This window comes from Phocoena phocoena, chromosome 3 (assembly GCF_963924675.1).
Source record: "Phocoena phocoena chromosome 3, mPhoPho1.1, whole genome shotgun sequence".
Lineage (NCBI taxonomy): Eukaryota > Metazoa > Chordata > Mammalia > Artiodactyla > Phocoenidae > Phocoena > Phocoena phocoena.
The window spans coordinates 136259149-136280196 of record NC_089221.1 but is presented as its reverse complement, the minus strand read 5'-3'; positions in this window follow the sequence as shown (position 1 = coordinate 136280196).

Genomic DNA, 21048 nt, shown 5'->3' with positions numbered 1-21048 from the left:
TAAATCCAGATTTCATCACAAGCCCTGAATGAATTATTTAAGAATTGCTCTCTATTTCACTGTCATTGTGTTTTGTTTTTGAAATTTATTTTTATACTGGGATTTAGCTGATTTTCACTGCTGCATTGATGCCACTGTACACAAACTTGATTCTCTTACGGAGACATATAAATACATAGGTTTTAACATACTTACTATTCAGGTATATTCCTATGCGTTGAATCTGAGGTGTTTAGTCCATTTCGTTGAGTAAGGAGTAGGTCATGTCTGTTACATATTTGGCTTATGGAACGCTATCTGTGCTAATTTCAATCTCTGGTTTTATATAGCACCCCAACTCACCTTTCCCCTTAAGCAAGCATAAGTTGGTTTTCTGAATTTGAGACCCTCTTCTGTATTGTAATTCAGTTCATGTGTAGCCAAGTTTACATCCCGTGTATTAGTGATATCTTATGATGTTTCTTTTTCTGTGTGACTTATTTCATTTAGAATCGTCGTACCTCGGTCCACTCATTATGCTGCTACGGGACTGATGGCATAGATTTCATTGCTGAGTGATATTCCTTTGTACGTAAGTACCACACCTTCTTTATCCATTTTTCGCTTTCTGGGAAATTGAACTTGTACTGTAGACGAGGTTCTTGTAAACAGAGCCGTCCCAAACTTTGGGGTGGCTGTGTGTTTTTGATTTTAATTTCCCTAAGCTATAGGACCATAAGCGGAAGTGCCCTAGGCTCCGTACCTTTTTTTTTTTAGATGTTTCAGGAAACACCATACACCTCTCCAGAGTGGCTGTTGGCAGTTTACATCTGGCCCATCAGCATAAGAAGGCTCCCTGTTCTCCTTGGCCTGTCCTGCCTTTCTGGATTTTACACTTTTTTCAGATGGCCCTTTCGACCAGGGGGGAAGTGAGACTTCATTGTAGTGCGGATTTCCATTGCACGCTTGTTTGGTTGGCCAAAAAGGGCGTATGCGTTTTTTCCTGAATATATTCAGGAAAAAACGCATACGCCCTTTTTGGCCAAGTGTATCATTGTCGACGTTCTGCCTCTTTTCCTATGCTTTAAATGCAGTTCCAGTCTACCTCCTAAAATCAGTTTCCTGCAATTCTGACCCGCTTTCAAGTCCTCTTCGCAGCCTTACTTCAATCTATTTTTGGACGATAGCTGTCATTTTAACTCTGCAGGTTTGTGAATTACTGTGTCCTTTAGCTCCATTTTTCAGCTCTTATTTTTGTGATCTGGCCTCATAACCGCAGGATTGCTTCAGGGCTTGTTCTTGTTCCGGGGCGCCTTGCTGTGCCTTTGGTTAATTCTTCTACCTGATGTCAAATTAGAGTGACGTGCCCATCAAAACCCCTACCGCTAGTTTCTCGCTGGTTCCCCCTCTTCCCATTCATCCTCCTCACTAACTGCAGACAGTGCGATACAGGAACTTAAAGGCCTTGACTCTCCAGGTGGGGATATTGTTGGTAAAGCAGCTGGAATGTCGATCCGGAGCCCCAGGAGAGGAAAAATGAGGTGCATTTTAGAAACCTTTCCCAATCACATGGTATACCATCCGCTGGGTTTCCCATGCATGGTTTAGCTGTAGGAAGATTCCCTTCAACCTGGAGTGGTGGGACCCTTGGAATGAGTAGCATGAAGTATTGCATGAAAGGTTCGGCAGTTGCTCACCAAAGCTGAGCAATCCTGTCAGCCCCAAGTGTCCAGCCTTATGTCTTATGCAGCTGTGGGTTTATATGTGGTCAATGCTGGTTGCATCACAGCCCCTGAACGAGTTTTGTAAGAATTTTTCTCTCTTTCATTGTTTCTGTGTTTTGTTTTTAAAATTTATTTCTATAATGGGGTTTAGCTCATTTTCACTGCTGTGTTTGTGCTGCTCTGCACACACTTGATTCCCTTATGGAGATATATCAATACATAGGTTTTAAGATTCTTATTACTCAGATATATTCCTCTGCTTTGTATAGGGGGTGTTGAGGCCAGTTCATTGAGCAAGGTGTAGATCTTGTCTAATAGCTATTTGGTTTATTGAATGGTATCTGTGCTAATTTCAAACTCTGGTTTTATGCATCACCCCACCTCTCCTTTCCCCTTAAGCTGACATAAGTGTGTTTTCTAAATGTGAGACACTGTCCTGTTTTGTAATTCATTTGTTGTGCCGCCATATTTACATTCCCTCTATAAGTGATGTCTTGTGATATGTTTCTTTTTCTGTTTGACTTATTTCAAGTAGTATTATCGGACCTAAATCCACTCTTTATGCTTATACTAGCCTTATTACATTGATTACATGGTGAAGAGATACTCCATTGTACATAAGTACCACATCTTCTTTATCCATTGTTCTCTTTCCTGGAATATTTAAGGTGTACTGAAGTCGAGGTTCTTGTAAACAGAGCAGCCCTAAACTGTGGTGTGCTTGTGTCTTGTTGATTTTTAGACTTCCCTAGATATACTCCCGTGATTGGAAGTGGCCTATGCTCTGTAGCTCTGTTTTTTAGATGACTTAGAAACCACCATACACTTCTCCAGAGTGGCTCTCGGCAGTTCACACACCGCCCATCAGTGTATATAGGCTCCCTGTTCTCCATGGCCTGTCCTGCATTTCTGATTTTTACCATTTTTTCGGATGGCCCTTTTGACCGGTGGGAAATGAGACTTCTTTGTTGTGCACATTTGCATTGCTTGCTTGCTTGGTTGCCCATAAAGTGCGTATGCGTTGTTTCCTGAATATATTCAGGAAACAACACATACGCCCTTTTTGGCCAACTGCATCATTGTCGAAATTCTGCCGCTTTTCATGTGCTTTAAAGATGAGTCCAATCTATCTCTTGAAATCTGTTTCTTGCAATTCTGTCTTGCATTCAGATCCTCTTCTTTGCCTTACCTCAACATATTTTTGGACGTTAGTTTTCATTTATAACTCTGCAGGTTTGTGAATTGCAGTGACCCTGAGCTCCAGTTTTTAAGTTGCTCTTTTGTGAGCTGGCCTTAAACCCGCAGGATTGCTTCAGGCCCTATTTTGGCTCCGGCGAGACGGGCTGAGCCTTTTTAAAATTCTTATTCTCAGTGGGAAATTAGAGTGACATGTGCCCGTCCAAACCCCTACAACTATTCTCTCATTGGTTCCCCCTCTTCCCGTTCATCCTCCTCACAATTTGCAAAATGTGTGAAACAGAAGTTTAAATGTGCTGATTCTCCAAGTGGGGAGATTCTAAGTAACGTGGCTGGAATGGTGAACAGGAGCACCAGGAGAGGATACATGAGGTGCATTTCAGACACATCTCCTGATCACGTGGTGTACAGTCCTCTGGGTTTTCCATGCATGTTTTAGTTGTAGGAAGATCCCTTGAACCTGCAGATTTGGGACCCATTGAATGGGTACCAGGTAGTATTACTTTAAAGGGTGTGCATTTCCTCATCCAACCTCACATTTCTCTTAGCGCAAACAGTTTCCAGCCTTATGTCTCGTCCTGCTGTGGGTCTAGATGTGTTCAATCCATGTTGCATCACCGTCCCTGAGGAAAAGTTGTAAGAGGTTTTCTCTGTCTCTGTCGTTTATTTTTTTCAATTTATTATTATATTTGTTACAGCTGATTTTCAAAGCTCTGTTTCTTGCTGCTGTACATCCACTTGATTCACGTACAGAGAGACATCGATAAACTCTTTTTCAGGTTCTTACCAGTCGTATATATTCTTTTCCGGTGACTTGAGTGTGCTGAGTGCAGTTCTTTTAGCTACCGTGTAGGCCTTGTTGATGATCAATTTGGTATTTGGAATGGTATCTTTGCTAATTTCAACCTCCTGGATGATGCCTCACCCCTCCCCACCTTTCCCGTTTAGCAGCCTTATGCATGTTTTCTACATATTTGACTATGTTTTTGTTTTGTAATTTATTTCATGTGTAGCCATTTTGGATTCCACCTTTAAGTGATATCTTATGATATGTGTCTTTTTCTTTTTGAATTATGTCACTTAAAATGATCATATGTAACTCCTCCGGAGTTGTTACAAGTGGCCATATTTCATTGATTTCCAGGCTGAGTAATATCCCACTCTACATAAGTACCACATCTCTATCCATTTTTTCCCTCCAGAGACATTTAAGTTATATCCTAGTCGAGGATCTTTTAAACAGAGAGGCGGTAAACATTGGGGTGCCTGTGTCCTCTCGATTTTTGTTTTTCCCAAGATATACGTCCATGAGTGCAAGTGCCCTATGCTCTGTAGCTCAGTTTTTAGATGCTTTAGTGAACACAATACACTTCTCCAGAGTGGCCGTTGGCAATATACATTTCCACTATAAGCCTCCCTTATAAAGGGCTCCCTTTTCTCCTTGCCCTGTCCTGCATTTCTGGTGTTTACACTTTATGAGGACGGCTCTTCTGACTGATGCGAAGTGATATGTTTTGTAGTATTGATTTCCAGTGCCCACCTGTTTGGTTGGCTAAAAAAGTGTATGCCCTTTTCTTGAATATATACAGAAAAAAACGCATACACCCTTTTTTGGCCAACTGCAATGTTGGCAATGTTCAGCCCCTTTTCTTGTGCTTAATGGCGAGTCCTTTCTACCTCTTCCAATCCCTTTCCTGCCATTCTCCCTTGCTTACAAGTCCTTTTCTGTGACTTTCCTCAAGACATTTTTCAGTGATAGATATTTTCAACTCTGCAGTTTCGTGAATTTTAGTGCCCCTGAGTTCCATTTTTCAACTTGTGTTTGTGGGAACTGGCCACAAAGCAGCGGGATTTCCTCAAGCCCTATTCTGTTTCCATGGGCAACCCAAGCCTTTGGTCAATTCGTCTTCCTGATTGGAAATTAGAGTGACATGTGCCTGTCTGAACACCTAGGACTTGTCTCTCATTGTTCCTCCTCCTTCCGATTCATCCTCTGGACAAATTCCAAACTGTGCACAACAGGATGTTGACAGTGCTGACATCTCCAAGTGGGGAGACTGTTAGTAAAGACTCTGGAGGGGTGAACCCGAGCACCAGGAGATGAGGAGATGAGATGCCTTTTCCAAACTCTTCCCGATCAGATGGTATACCATCCTCTGTGTGTGACAGGCATGTTTTGGCAGTAGGAAGGGTCCCATTCATGTGAGGAGAACACCAGGGCTTTTTCAAAATCAGTGTCTTCCCGAAACCCAAACTGGGGAATTTTTTAAGCTACGGCTACACATATGTTCATTAAGGGCCTTGGGAAGTAGGCAGAGTCCAACCTTTAGATGATTGAAGGCTTCAGGGTCAGAAGCACTCACCACCGGCTTCCCTTAGGTTCCATTTTAACTGTTGTTGAGAGATGATGTCGATAAAAATATCTCTTCTTTTTCAGATTATTTCCCCTTATAGGTTATTGCAATATATTGAGTGTAGTTCCCTGTGCTATACAGTAGTTCCTTGTTGATGATCTATTTTATACATAGCAGTGTGTATGTGTTAATCCCAAACTGTTAATTTATCCCTCCTCCCACCTTTCCCCTTTGGTAATAATAAATTATAAGATTTTATACTTCTCAGAAATGGGGGAGCTGAAAGAGAGGTATCATTTTCAATGGAAAAGCATTTGAAACAAGATTGAAGCTTTAACCCAGATTATCAGATGTACATCCTTGGAAAGGAATCACTTCGTTTCTCTAATATTGACCTGACAAATAAGACAAACCTTTTCACTGAACTTGCTTATAATAAAGTGATGGAAATATCAAATGGAAGTGTTAGAAACATCTTATTTTACCCGAGCCTTATACACTGTTCTATGTCAATTACAGTTTGGCTCACACATCTGTTCATTGAAGTTACAATGTTCTCAATTTCTGTTACTGATCCTCCAGAGTGGACCCCAACAAGTGTCCCCCTGCCCAGTGACATTGGAGCCGACAGATCGAGACTGAGTTTGGTTCAGAAGCAAAGGAAACTTTACATTTTGATCAGAGAATGGAGAGGTGGGAGTATGTGCTACCCTGTGGGCTGTGGGCTGGGCTGCTGTGTAGAGATCCTGTCAGAGTCAGTGGGAGGGAGGGGGCGGAGCCCTCGAGGGCCGGGTTGGCTGCAGCTCAGGCTCTATATCGCGGAGTCTGCACTGGGCCCCAGGAGCTGAGGTGTCGACCCAGCCATTCTGCACTAGGAAATCTGGTCTGAAGTGCCGGGTGTGGAACCTCTGCATGCGGGACACTAGGATCACGTGAAATTAGACAAAGCACAAAGGATAAAAAAGGTTAGACTTTATTTTATTGCCCAGATTCTATTTTTTTTTTTTTTCAGTATGCGGGCCTCTCACTGCTGTGGCCTCTCCCGCTGCGGAGCACAGGCTCAGCGGCCATGGCTCACGGGCCCAGCCGCTCCGCGGCATGTGGGATCCTCCCGGACCGGGGCATGAACCCGTGTCCCCTGCATCGGCAGGCGGACTCTCAACCACTGCGCCACCAGGGAAGCCCCCAGATTCTATTTTTATCTCCCAGGGATTTTTACTGGGTTTTGCCTGGGACAAACTCCTCTTCTGCCTTTTGTCCTGTTCCTCATTCTTGGAGTGCTGAGGGTGCAGACCCTTCTTCTGTAACTGCTGAGTGCTGAGTTAGGAGCCCTCATACCAGGGGGCGAGGGTCAGAACTTCTCCCCAGCAGCCTCCAGGTGACGTTGATTGTCCCCAGGCCTCCTGCCTCCCTGCGAGTCCGCCTGAGCGCCAGCATTGGAAGTTTTATAGATTCTAATGACCTTTAAGGGTCCACGAAGGAGATGTGCAGAGACGCTGTGGGGTCCAGTTTCACCCCGCCCCACATTTGTTCGGCCACCTTAGGCTGACGGTTTCTGCCAGCCTAGATGCTCTGACCAGTAGTCTGCGCTTTCTTCAATTAGGCCCCTGAATTAACGTAAAAACAGCACGAGGTGACAGAGCCCTGCCCGCTCAACTCCCAGACAGTCCAAGGTCAGTGGTGATCAAGGACCATGATGACCACTGAGTCAACAGCCTTTTGAAGTAAACAGGAGTCCAGCCGGTCTTATTGGCCACCATCATCACGGTGTCTGTAGGCTTTTCTATGGTGACAGCGTGATATACGGTTCCCCTGCCAAGATTATTAGCTCCCCTCTGGGTGCAGTAAGTCCTGCAAGCAGTAGTCTACTCTTTTGGGACACACTCTTGTTGTTCTATGAGAGAAACTCCAGGTCAAGTGATGGTCACACGAGTCGTCCTGGTGCCCCGTTGCCCCCAGTTATCTCTCTGGAGGTTGGAGTTGGAGGGCCTCCTCAATCGAGGTCATTGTGCCCACGGAGCGAACCCTGCAACCTCAGGGCATGGTTGGTGGTTAGGATCACCACGTGGGGTCCTCTTCCCTTACGAGGGAGGTGGCCTTTTGGGCTGCTGATTTCCAGGTTTTTAGATACCGCCAGTATCTTGGCCAGATGTGGCGGTGGGCCAAGCCCCTTGGTGACCATAGTTTATCCTACCTGGATGGCATTCTTGCGTTGTTCCATTTCAAGTGGTCCCAGTTTTTGCACTAATACTCCAATGGCAATTCACCTTTCCCCGGGAATATAAAGGTCAAAGGGTTTAGCTAAATTAGGGAGTTCCAGGGCAAGGGTCTGAATTGACTGCTCTTTCCATTCTTGAAAGGCCACTTCTGGATTCTATGCAAAAGGATCATCATCTTTTCCTTTCAGTGTTTCATATAGAGGCCCAGCTAGTAGACTGTAGTTAGGGATCCAGAAGCAGCAAACCCTGGCCTCCCCAGGAACCCCTAAGCTGTGTTCTAGTTTTAGAAAGGGCTAAGGCTTCACATGGTTTCTTCTCTTTCCTGGGATGGGCTTCTCCGACCTTCTGTGAGAATGAAGCCCAGGCAGGTCACCGTAGTCTGTGATATTTGAGCTTCTTCTTGGACAACTTCTATCCTTTATTGGCTTGGTAGTTCAGAGGCCTCCTTAGTAGGGCTGGCGATCAGAATGTCGTCTGCATATTGAAGGAGGGTTTCCTTTTCCAGAGGTAGAACTTTTAGGTCTTTAGCTAAGCTTTCCCCAAAGATGGTGTGGGAATTTTTGAACCCTTGGGGCAAGACGGCCCGGAAGTACTGTTTTAGTTGTATGTTGAGGCCTGCCACTCAGAAGCCAAAATTTCTTGTGACTCTGGGACTAATGGAATACAAAAGAAGGCATCATTGAAGACTAATACAGAATACCATGTCCTGGTGGTTGGTAGAATGACCAGCAGGGTGTAGGAATTAGCAAGTACTGGAGGTATATCCTCGGTGGCTTCACTGACTCTCCTGACATCCTTTATCAGGTCCCCAGCAGCCCACGGGGCTGTCGTGGTCAGGCCCCTCCCAGGATACAGAGCTACCCTTGCAGGTACCTTGGCAGAGCTGGGCACACAGGAACCATGCACATAGCCTTCATTGCAGAGAACCCCAGCTCACCTGTCGCTCAGAGCTGACACAGAGCACTTCAGAGCGGGTCTAGAATGAACAAACAGCAGCTCCGACAGCTCTGTGACCCTGGGCATCACTCTGTGCGGCCTCCCTCCACCTGGTCTTCCAGAGACTTCCACTGAAGCCGGGGCATCAGGCCTCTGTCTCCACCCACCACCCACCCCTTCTCTCCCTGACTCCTGGGTTCGTCTCATCAGGAGAGGGTTTTCTTGAAGTTGTCTCCCACTCATGGGCCTGATAAAATGATTAGAAAACAAGCCAGAGCTGCAGCCCCTTGTCTAGCCTGACTCTCAGGAGCCCACACCTGTTCCTTGGACCTGGCCGGTTCAGCAAGTTCCATTTTCTGCAACTGTGAGCCCCTGAGGGGTGATGATTGGCTGACCTGGGCAGCCTGACCGTGCCGGCCAGCCCTCCCCAGGTGTGCCTGGGTTGAGATCAATATAAACACCGCTCCAGGCAGCAAGAGCCCCTGCAGCTGTGCCTGACGCCATTTTCTCTGCCCTGTCAGTAGTCTTGGGGCTGGGCTGGTGGGAGGGAGGGAGAGGCCACGGCTTTGTGGGTGGCCCAGTGTGAGTGGGGCTCTGCTGGACTTTCTGCAGCAGTTGCCAGGCTGCCACCTGCTAAAGAAGAGGATGTGTCACCCGTAGCTGCTGCTGTAATTTCTCCCTGGGCAGAGGTGAGGAAGGAAAAAAGCAGTGGGTGCCGGGACAGGAGGGGTATCTCAGGCAGGGAAGTGGAAAGCTTCCAGAAGAGCACCCAGGGCCAGGACCATCCTGGCTGGCCTGCCGGCACCAAGTCGGCCGGCATGCTGTCCCTCATGTGGCTCCATGGCCCTTCCTCTAGGCTTTCAAGTCCTTGTACATATTCAGGTGTTTTACCTGGGAAGGGTGGGAACAGTTCAGCAGCAGCTGGCCTGGGGCTCAGCTCACGTTTACTCCCAGATGCCTCGGCACGGTTCCCCAGCTTTGCAATGAGGACGCTCATTGCGTGGGGGCTGCTGGCTGAATGGGAGACGATTCCCCACCACTGACCAGCTTCAGAATTGTTTACAACTGGAGCAAGTGCCCTGATACGGTTTTCCTCTGTGTAACTGGTGGGTTCTGGTTTTTTTTTTCGTTTTTGGTTCAAGGTAGATTTTATTCCTCTTTTTTGTATTTACAGATATAAGCATGGAAATAATTTATTCATATAAATACATGTAGGTGAAGGGAAGAATTTTTTTTTCTTTTTTAATTTTATTTTTTTTAATTTTGAAGTTTATTTTACTTTTTTATACAGCAGGTTCTTATTGGTTATCTATTTTATACATACAAATGTATACATGCCAATCCCAATCTCTCAACTCCTCCCACCACCACCCCCACAACAGCTTTCCCCCCTTGGTGTCCATACGTTTGGTGTCTACATCTGTTGCTCTATTTCTGCCTTGCAAAACGGTTCATCTGTACAAATTTTCTAGGTTCCACATATATGCATTAATATACAAGATTTGCTTTTCTTTTTCTGGCTTACTTCACTGTGTATGACAGTCTCTAGATCCATCGACGTCTCTACAAATGACCCAATTTCATTCCTTTTTATGGCTTAGTAATATTCCATTTTATATATGGACCACATCTATATGCATTCGTCTGTCTGTGGGCATTTAGGTTGCTTCCCCTACCTGGATATGGTGAATGTCTCTTTTTGATTTATGGTTTTGTCTGGGTATATGCCCAGTAGTTGGATTGCTCTATCATATGGTAATTCTATTGTTAGTTTTTTAAGAAACTCCATATTGTTCTCCACAGTGACTGTATCAATTTACATTCCCAACATTAGTGGAAGAGGGTTCCATTTCTCCACACCCTTTCCAGCATTTGTTGTTTGTAGATTTTCTGATGATGCCCATTCTAACAGGTGTGAAGGATACCTCATGGTTGAGTCTATTTCGTTGAGCAAGGAGTAGGTCTTGTCTATTACATATTTGGCTTATGGAACGGTATCTGTGCTAATTTCAATCTCTGGTTTTATACAGCACCCCAACTCAACTTTCCCCTTAAGCAAGCATAAGTTTTTAATCTAAATGTGAGACTCTGTTCGGTTTTGTAATTCAGTTCATGTGTAGCCAAGTTTACACTCCCTCTATTAGTGATACCTTATGATAATTACCTTTCTCTGTGTGACATATTTCTCTTAGAATCATCGTACTTAAATCCACTCAATTTGCTGCTACAGGCCTGATGACATTGATTTCACTGCAGCCTTACTTCAATATATTTTTGGACAATAGCTGTCATTTATAACTCTGCAGGTTTGTGAATTACAGTGCCCCTGATTTCCTTTCTTGAACTCGCTTCTTTGTGAGGAGGTCGCAAAACCGCAGGTTTGCTCCAGGCCTTAATCTGGTTCCGGCACGGCACGCTGAGCCTTTGGTTAATTCGTCTTCCTGGTGAGAAATTAGAGTTAAATGTGTCCGTCCAGACACCTACAGCCAGTCTCTCATTGGTTCTCCCTATTCCTGTTCATCTTGCGCAGAAATTGCAAACTGTGCCAAACAGGAGGTTAAAGGCACTGACTCTCCAAGTGAGGAGAGTGTTAGTAAAGCCTCTGGAATGGCAAACCCGAATACCAGGGGACGAAAACTGAGATGCATTTGAAAACGTTTCCCGATCACACGGTGGACCATACTCTGGGTTCCCCATGCATGTTTTAGCTGAAGGAAGAATCCCTTAAACCTGGAGAGTTGGGAGCTGTGGAATGGGTACCATGCAGTATTACTTCAAAGGGTCTCCATGTGCTCACCGAACTTCACCAATCCTACCAGCCCCAAGTATCCAGCCTTATGTCTCACCCAGCTGTGGGTGTAGATGTGGTAAATCCAGATTTCATCACATGCCCTGAATGAATTATTTAAGAATTGCTCTCTATTTCACCGTCATTGTGTTTTGTTTTTGAAATTTATTTTTATACTGGGATTTAGCTGATTTTCACTGCTGCGTTGATGACGCTGTACACACACTTGATTCTCTTACGGAGACATATAAATACATAGGTTTTAACATACTTACTAGTCAGGTATATTCCTATGCGTTGAATCTGGGGTGTTTAGTCCATTCCGTTGAGCAAGGAGTAGGTCTTGTCTATTACATATTTGGCTTATGGAATGCTATCTGTGCTAATTTCAATCTCTGGTTTTATATAGCACCCCAACTCACCTTTCCCCTTAAGCAAACGTAAGTTGGTTTTCTGAATTTGAGACCCTCTTCTGTATTGTAATTCAGTTCATGTGTAGCCAAGTTTACATTCCGTGTATTAGTGGTATCTTATGTTACTCCTTTTTCTGTGTGACTTATTTCACTTAAAATCGTCGTACCTCGATGCACTGATTATGCTGCTATGGGCCTGACGACATAGATTTCATTGCTGAGTGATATTCCATTGTACGTAAGTACCACACCTTCTTTACCCATTTTTCGCTTTCTGGGATATTTAACTTGTACCGTAGACGAGATTCTTGTAAACAGAGCAGTCCCAAACTTTGGGGTGGCTGTGTCTTTTTCATTTTAATTTCCCTAAGCTATAGGACCATAAGTGGAAGTGCCCTGGGCTCCGTAGCTTTCTTTTTTTTAGATGTTTCAGGAAACACCATACACCTCTCCAGAGTGGCTGTTGGCAATTTACATCCCGACTATCAGCATAACAAGGCTCCCTGTTCTCCTTGGCCTGTCCTGCCTTTCTGGATTTTACACTTTTTTCAGATGGCCCTTTTGACCAGGGGGGAAGTGAGACTTCATTGTAGTGCGGATTTCCGTTGCAAGCTTGTTTGGTTGGCCAAAAAGTGCGTATGGGTTTTTTCCTGAATATATTCAGGGGAAAACGCATAAGCCCTTTTTGGCCAAGTGCATCATTGTCGACCTTCTGCCTCTTTTCCTAGGCTTTAAATGCAATTCCAGTCTACCTCCTGAAATCGGTTTTCTGCAATTCTGCCCCACTATCAAGTCCTCTTTGCAGTCTTCAATATATTTTTGGACAATAGGTGTCCTTTATACCTCTGCAGGTTTGTGAATTACAGTGCCCCTGAGCTCCTTTCTTCAACTCGCTTTCTTGTGAGCTGGGCACAAAACCGCAGGATTGCTTCAGGCCCTAATCTGGTTCCGTCATGGCACGCTGAGCCTTTGTTAATTCTGCTTCCTGGTGGGAAATTATAGTTAACTGTGCCCGTCCAGACACCTACCTCACTCCGAGCCCCTTGGTGTTGTGGGCCCTCTGGTTTGAGGCCACATGTGCTGGGTTCCTCACCTTTCGATGATGTGGCCCCACTGGTGTGAGGGCACTCCTGCCTGGTTCCCATCCCCTCGGTGATGTGGGCACTCTGGTGAGAGTCTGATCCTCGCGGTGTCCCTCACCCTTCTGTGTGGTGGGCCCTCTGCTCTGAGGTCACACCTGCCTGGCTGGCACACGTCACTTTGCGCCGTAGGCCTCTGGTGGCAGTTGGAGCCTGCTGGGAGCCTCCTCCCCTTGGTGATGAGGGCCCTCTGGCGTCCGGCCCTAACTGCTGGGCTCCCCAAATTTTCTGATGTGCGCCCAGTGGTGCGAGGACACTGCTGCCAGGTTCCCATCCCCATGGGGATGTGGTCCTTCTGCACTGAGTTCCCAATGGCTGGGTTGGTCACAGTTTCATGATGTGGGCCCTCTGGTGTGAGTTCATTCAGGGCTGGATCCCATAGCCTCTGTGCTCTTGGCCGCCGCCTGGGAGGTTCCAATTGCTGGATTCCTCACTTTTTTTATTCTATACGCCCTCTGTTGTGAGGTTCCTCCTGCCAGCCTCACTCCCAGCCCCTTGGTGATGTGTGTCCTCTGGTTTGAGACCACATGTGCTGGGTTCCTCAAGTTTCGATGATGTGGCCCTACTGGTGTGAGGACACTCCTGCCTGGTTCCCATCCCCTTTGTGATGTGGGCCCTCTGATGAGAGTCTGATCCTCGCTGGGTTCCTCACCCTTTTGTGAGGTGGGTCCTCTGCTGTGAGGTCTCTCCTGCATGGCTGGCACACGTTGCCTTGGAGACGAGGGCCCTATAGTGGCATTTGGAGCATGCTGGGTGCCTCCTCCCCTGGGTGATGAGGGCCCTCTGGCGTCAGGCCCTAACGGCTGGGATCCCCACATTTTCTGTGTTTAGCCCAGTGATGCCAGGATACTCCTGTCAGGTTCCCATCCCCATGGGGATGTGGGCCTTCTGCTCTGAGGTCTCAACGGCTGGGCTGCTCACAGTTTCATGATGTGGGCTCTCTTGTGTTAGTTCACTCTGGCCTGGATCCCATAGGCTCTGTGCTCTGGGCTGCGTGCTGGGAGGTTCCAATTGCTGGATTCCTCTCCTTTTTTATTCTTGGGGCTCTTTGTTGTGAGGCTCCTCATGCCTGCCTCACTCCCAGCCGCTTCGTGATGTGGGTCCTCTGGTTTGAAGGCATGTGTGTTGGGTTTCGCAACTTTCGATGATGTGGCCCCAGAGGTATGAGGACATTCCTGCCTGGTTCCCATCCCCTTGGTGACGTGGGTCCTCTGGCAAGAGTCTTATCCTGGCTGAGTCCCTCACCCTTCTGTGAGGTAGGCCCTCTGCTATGAAGTCACTCCTGCCTGGCTGGCACACGTCACCTTGGCGACATGGGCCCTCTGTTGGCAGTTGGAGTCTGCTGGGTGTCTCTTCCCGTCGGTTATGAGGGCCCTCTGGCGTCAGGGCCTAACTGCTGGGCTCCCCACATTTTCTGATGTGCCTCTTGCGGTGCAAGTATACTCCTGTTATGTTCCCTTCCCCATGGGGTTGTGGACCTTCTGCTCTGAGGTCCCAAGAGCTGGGTTGCTCACAGTTTCATGATGTCAGCCCTCTGCTCTGAGTTCAGTGTGGCCTGAATCCCATAGCCTCGGTGCTCATGGCCATCTGCTGGGAGGTTCCAACTGCTGGAGTCCTCACCTTTTTTATTCTATGGGTCCTCTGTTGTGAGGCTCCTCCTGCCTGCCTCACACCCAGCCCCTTGGTGATGTGTGTCCTCTCATTTGAGGCCACATGTTCTGGTTTCCTCACCTTTCAGTGATGTGTCCCCACTGGTGTGAGGCCACTCCTGCCTGGTTCCCATCCCCTTGGTGATGTGGGCCCTCTGGTGAGGGTCCGATCCTGGCTGGGATCCTCACACTTCTGTGAGGGGGTCCCTCTACTGTGAGGTCACTCCTGCCTTGCTGGCTCACGTCGCCTTGGCGACGTGGGCCCTCTCGTGGCAGTTTGAGCCTGCTGGGAGCCTCCTCCCCTCGGTGATGAGGGCCCCTTTGCGTCAGACCCTAACTGCTGGGCTCCCCACGTTTTCTGAGTTTAGCTCAGTGATGCCAGGACACTCCTGTCAGTTTCCCATCCCCATGGGGATGTGCGCCTTCTGCTCTGAGGTCTCAACGGCTGGGTTGCTCACAGTTTCATGATGTTGGCTGTCTGGTATTAGTTCACTCCGGTGTGGATCCCATAGCGTCTGTGCACTGGGCTGCCTGCTGGGAGGTTCCAATTGCTGGATTCCTCACCTTTTTTATTCTATGTGTCCTCTGTTGTGAGGTTCCTCCTGCCTGCCTCACTCCCAGCCCCTTGGTGATGTGTGTCCTCTGGTTGAGACCACATGTGCTGGGTTCCTCAACTCTCGATGATGTGGCCCCACTGGTTTGAGGACACTCCTGCCTGGTTCCCATCCCCTTTGTGATGTGGGCCCGCTGATGAGGGTTTGATCCTCACTCGGTTCCTCACCTTTTTGTGAGGTGGGTCCTCTGCTGTGAGGTCTCTCCTTTCTGGCTGGCACACGTTGCCTTGGACACGAGGGCCTTCTGGTGGAATTTGGAGCGTGCTGGGTGCCTCCTCCCCTGGGTCATGAGGGCTCTCTGGCGTCAGGCCCTAACTGCTGGGCTCCCCACCTTTTCTGTGTTTAGCCCAGTGATGCCAGGATACTCCTGTCAGGTTCCCATCCCCATGGGGATGTGGGCCTTCTGCTCTGAGGTCTCAACGGCTGGGCTGCTCACAGTTTCGTGATGTGGGCTCTCTGGTGTTAGTTCACTCCGGCCTGGATCCCATAGCCTCTGTGCTCTGCGTTGCCTGCTGGGAGGTTCCAGTTGCTGGATTCCTCACCTTTTTTATACTTGGGGCCCTCTGTTTTGAGGCTCCTCCTGCCTGCCTCACTCCCAGCCCCTTCGTGATGTGGGTCCTCTGGTTTGAAGGCATATGTGCTGGGTTTTGAATCTTTCGATGATGTGGCCCCAGAGGTATGAGGACATTCCTGCCTGGTTCCCATCTCCTTGGTGATGTGGGCCCTCTGGCGAAAGTGTTATCCTGGGTAGCTTCCTCAGCCTTCTTTGAGGTAGGCCCTCTGCTGTGAGGTCACTCCTGCCTGGCTGGCACACGTCACCTTGGCGACGTGGGCCCTCTGTCGGCAGTTGGAGTCTGCTGGGTGGCTCCTCCCGTCGGTTATGAGGGTCCTCTGGCGTTAGGGCCTAACTGCTGGGCTCCCCACATTTTCTGATGTGCCCCCAGTGGTGCGAGGACACTCCTGCCAGGTTCCCATCCCCATGGGGATGTGGGCCTTCTGCTCTGAGGTCCCAATGGCTGGGTTGCTCAGAGTTTCATGATGTGGGCCCTCTGCTCTGAGTTCACTGCGGCCTGGATCCCATAGCCTCGGTGCTCCTGGCCGCATGCTGGGAGGTTCCGACAGCTGGATTCCTCACCATTTTTATTCTATGGGCCCTCTGTTGTGAGGCTCCTCCTGCCTGCCTCACTCCCAGCCCCTTGGTGATGTGGGCCCTCTGGTGAGAGTCTGATCCTGGCTCTGTTCCTCACCCTTCTGTGAGGTGGGCCCTCTGCTGTGAGGTAACTGCTACCTGGCTTGCTCACGTTGCCTTGGTGACGTGAGCCCTCTGGTGGCTCTTGGAGCCTGCTGGGAACCTCCTCCCCTCGGTGATCAGGGCCCTGGAAAAAACGCATAAGCCCTTTTTGCCCAAGTGCATCATTGTCGACCTTCTGCCTCTTTTCCTATGCTTTAAATGCAATTCCAGTCTAACTCCTGAAATCGGTTTCCTGCAATTCTGCCCCGCTTTCAAGTCCTCTTCGCAGCCTTACTTGAATCTATTTTTGGACGATAGCTGTCATTTATAACTCTGCAGGTTTGTGAATTACAGTGCCCCTGAGCTCCTTTCTTCAACTCGCTTTCTTGTGAGCCGGCCGCAAAACTGCAGGATTACTTCAGGCCCTAATCTGGTTCCAGCAGGGCACGCTGAGCCTTTGGTTAATTCCTCTTCCTGGTGGGAAATTAGAGTTAAATGTGCCCGTCCAGACACCTATCTCACTCCCAGCCCCTTGGTGTTGTGGGTCCTGTGGTTTGAGGCCACATGTGCTGGGTTCCTCACCTTTCGATGATGTGGCCCCATTGCTTTGAGGACACTCCTGCCTGGTTTCAATCCCCTTGGTGATGTGTGCCCTCTGGTGAGAGTCTGATCCTGTTTGGGTTCCTCACACTTCTGTGAGGTGGGCCCTCTGCTCTGTGGTCATTCCTGCCTGGCTGGCACACACGTCCTTGGCAACGTCGGCCGTCTGGTGGAAATTGCAGCCTGCTGGTAGCCTCCTCCCCTCGGTGATGAGGGCCCTGTGGCATTAGGCCCTAACAGCTGGGTTCCCACATTTTCTGATACATGCTAAGTGGTGCGAGGACACTCCTGCGAGGTTCCCATCCCCGTGGGGTTGTGGGCCTTCTGCTCTGAGGTCGCACCATCTGGGTTGCTCACAGTTTCATGTTGTGGGCCCTCTGCTGTGAGTTCCCTGCGGCCTGGATCCCATAGACTGGGTGCTCTGGGCCACCTGTTGGGAGGTTCAAACTGCTGGATTACTCAGCTTTTTTTATTCTATGGGCCTTGTGTTGTGAGGCTACTCCTGCCTGCCTCACTCTGAGCCCCTTTGAATTGTGGGTCCTCTGGTTTAGCCACATGTTCTGGGTTCCTCACCTTTCGATAATGTGGCCACAATGGTGTGAGGGTACTCTTGCGTTGTTCCGATCCCCTTGGTCATGTGGGCACTCTGGTGAGAGTCTTATTCTGGCTGGGCTCCTCACCCTTCTGTGAGGTAGGCCCTCTGCTGTGAGGTCACTCCTGCCTGACTGGCACACGTCACCTTGGGGACGTGGTACCTCAGTTGGGTGTTGGTGCCTGCTGGGAGTTTCCTCCCCTCGGTAATGAGGGCCCTCTGACATCAGGCCCTAACTCCTGGGCTCCCAAAATTTTTTGATGTGCGCCCTGTGGTGCGAGTACACTCCTGCCAGGTTCCCAACCCCATGGGAATGTGGGCCTTCTGCTCTGAGTTCCCAATGCCTGGGTTGCTCACAGTTTCATGATGAGGGCCCTCTGGTGTGAGTTCACTCTGGCCTGGATCCCATAGACTCGCTGCTCCTGACGCCTGCTGGGTGGTTCCAACTGCGGGATTCCTCACTTTTTTTATTCTGTGCGCCCTCTGTTTTGAGGCAGCTCCTGCCTGCCCCTCACCCAGCCCCTTGGTGTTGTGGGTTCTCTGGTTTGAGGCCACGTGTGCTGGGTCCCTCACCTTTCGATGATGTGGCCCCACTGGTGTGAGGACACTCCTGCCTGGTTCCCATCCCCTTGGTGATGTGGGCCCTGTGGTGAGAGTCTGATCCTGGCTGGGTTCCTCACCCTTCTGTGAGGTGGGCCTTGTGCTGTGAGGTAACTCCTGTCTAGCTTGCTCCCATTGCCTTTGTGACATTTGCCCTCTGGTGGCATTTGGAGCCTGCTGGGAGCCTCCTCTCCTCAGTGATGAGGGTCCTCTGGCGTCAGGCTCTAACTGCTGGGCTCCCCACATTTTCTGATGTGTGCCCACTGGTGCGATGACACTCCTGCTTGGTTCCCTTCCCCATGGGATTGTGGGCCTTGTGCTCTGAGGTCACAATGGCTGGGTTGCTTACAGTATCATGATGAGGGCCCTCTGTTGTGAGTTCAGTCAGGACTGTATCCCATAGCCTCGCCTCTCCTGGGTGCCTGCTGGGAGGTTCCAACTGCGGGATTCCTCACCTTTTTTATTCTATGGGCCCACTGTTTTGAGGCTCCTCCTGACTGCCTCACTCCCAGCCCCTTTGTGATGTGTTTCCTCTGGTTTGAGGCCACGTGTGCTGGGTCCCTCATATTTTCGTGATACGGCCCCACTAGTGTGATCACACTCCTGCCTGATTCCCATTCCCTTGGTGATGTGGGCCGTCTGGTGAGAGTCTGATCATCTTTGGGTTCCTCACACTTCTGTGACGTTGGCCCTCTGCTCTGAGGTCACTCCTACCTGGCTATCACACCCCACATTGGCGACATCGGCCCTCTGGTAGCAGTTGGAGCCTGCTGGGAGCCACCTCCCCTCGGGGATGACAGCACTCTGGCATCAGGTCCTAACGGCTGGACTCCCCACATTTTCTGATGTGAGCCCACTGGTGCGATGACACTCCTGCTTGGTTCCATTCCCCATTGGGATATGGGCCTTGTGCTCTGAGGTCACAATGGCTGGGTTGCTTACAGTATCACGATGAGAGCCCTCTGCTGTGAGTTCACTGTGGCCTGGATCCCATAGCCTCGGTGCTCTGGGCCGCCTGCTGGGATATTCCAACTGCTGGATTCCTCACCTTTTTTATACAATGGGCCATGTGTTGTGAGCTTAATCCTGCCTGCCTCACTCCGAGACCCAAGATGATGTGGGTCCTCTGGTTTGAGGCCACATGTTCTGGGTACCTCAACTTCCGATGATGTGACCCCACGGGTGTGAGAACACTCCTGCCTGGTTCCCATTCCCTTGGTGATGTGGGCCCTCTGGAGAGAGTCTGATCCTGGCTGCTTTCCTTACCCTTCTGTGAGGTGGGCCCTGTGATGTGAGGTCAATCCTACGTGGCTGGCTCACGTCACCTTGGTGATCTAGGCCCTCTGTTGGCCACTGGAGCATGCTGGGAGACTCCTACCCTCATTAATGAGGGCCGTGGAAAAAACGCGTATGCCCTTTTTGGCCAAGTGCATCATTGTGGAGGTCATGTCTCTTTTCCTATGCTTTTTTTTTTTTTTTTTAAATTGCTACATAGTATTTATTCTTTTGATTATGTAGACCATAATTTTTTTTTTTAAAAACATCTTTATTGGGGTATAATTGCTTTACAATGGTGTGTTAGTTTCTGCTTTATAACAAAGTGAATCAGCTATACATATACATATGTTCCCATATGTCTTCCCTCTTGCGTCTCCCTCCCTCCCACTCTCCCCATCCCACACTTCCAGGCTGTCACAAAGCACCGAGCTAATATCCCTGTGCCTTGCGGCTGCTTCCCCCCAGCTATCTACCTTACTACGTTTGTTAGTGTGTATATGTCCATGACTCTCCCTCGCCCTGTCAAAACTCACCCTTCCCCCTCCCCATATCCTCAAGTCCGTTCTCCAGTAGGTCTGCGTCTTTATTCCTATCTTACCCCTAGGTTCTTCATGACATTTTTTTCCCTTAAATTCCATATATATGTGTTAGCATACGGTATTTGTCTTTTTCTTTCTGACTTACTTCACTCTGTATGACAGACTCTAGGTCTATCCATCTCATTACAAATAGCTCAATTTCATTTCTTTTTAAGGCTGAGTAATATTCCATTGTGTATATGTGCCACATCTTCTTTATCCATTCATCCGATGATGGGCGCTTAGGTTGTTTCCATGTCCTGGCTATTGTAAATAGAGCTGCAATGAACATTTTGGTACATGACTCTCTTTGAATTTTGGTTTTCTCAGGGTATATGCCAAGTAGTGGGATTGCTGGGTCATATGGTAATTCTATTTGTAGTTTTTTAAGGAACCTCCATACTGTTCTCCACAGTGGCTGAACCAATTCACATTCCCACCAGCAGTGCAAGAGTGTCCCCTTTTCTCCACACCCTCTCCAGCATTTATTGTTTCTAGATTTTTTGATGATGGCCATTCTGACTGGTGTGAGATGATATCTCATTGTAGTTTTGATTTGCATTTCTCTAATGATTAATGATGTTGAGCATTCTTTCATGTGTTTGTTGGCATTCTGTATATCTTCTTTGGAGAAATGTCTATTTAGGTCTTCTGCCCATTTTTGGATGGGGTTGTTTGTTTTTTTGTTATTGAGCTGCATGAGCTGCTTGTAAATTTTGGAGATTAATCCTTTGTCAGTTGCTTCATTTGCAAATGTTTTCTCCCATTCTGAGGGTTGTCTTTTGGTCTTGGTTATGGTTTCCTTTGCTGTGCAAAAGCTTTGAAGTTTCATTAGGTCCCATTTGTTTATTTTTGTTTTTATTTCCATTACTCTAGGAGGTGGGTCAGAAAGGATCTTGCTGTGATTTATGTCATAGAGTGTTCTTCCTATGTTTTCTTCTAAGAGTTTGATAGTTTCTGGCCTTACATTTAGGTCTTTAATCCATTTTGAGCTTATTTTTGTGTATGGTGTTAGGGAGTGATCTAATTTCATACTTTTACATGTACCTGTCCAGTTTTCCCAGCACCATTTATTGAAGAGGCTGTCCTTTCTCCACTGTACATTCCTGCCTCCTTTATCAAAGATAAGGTGTCCATATGTGCGTGGGTTTATCTCT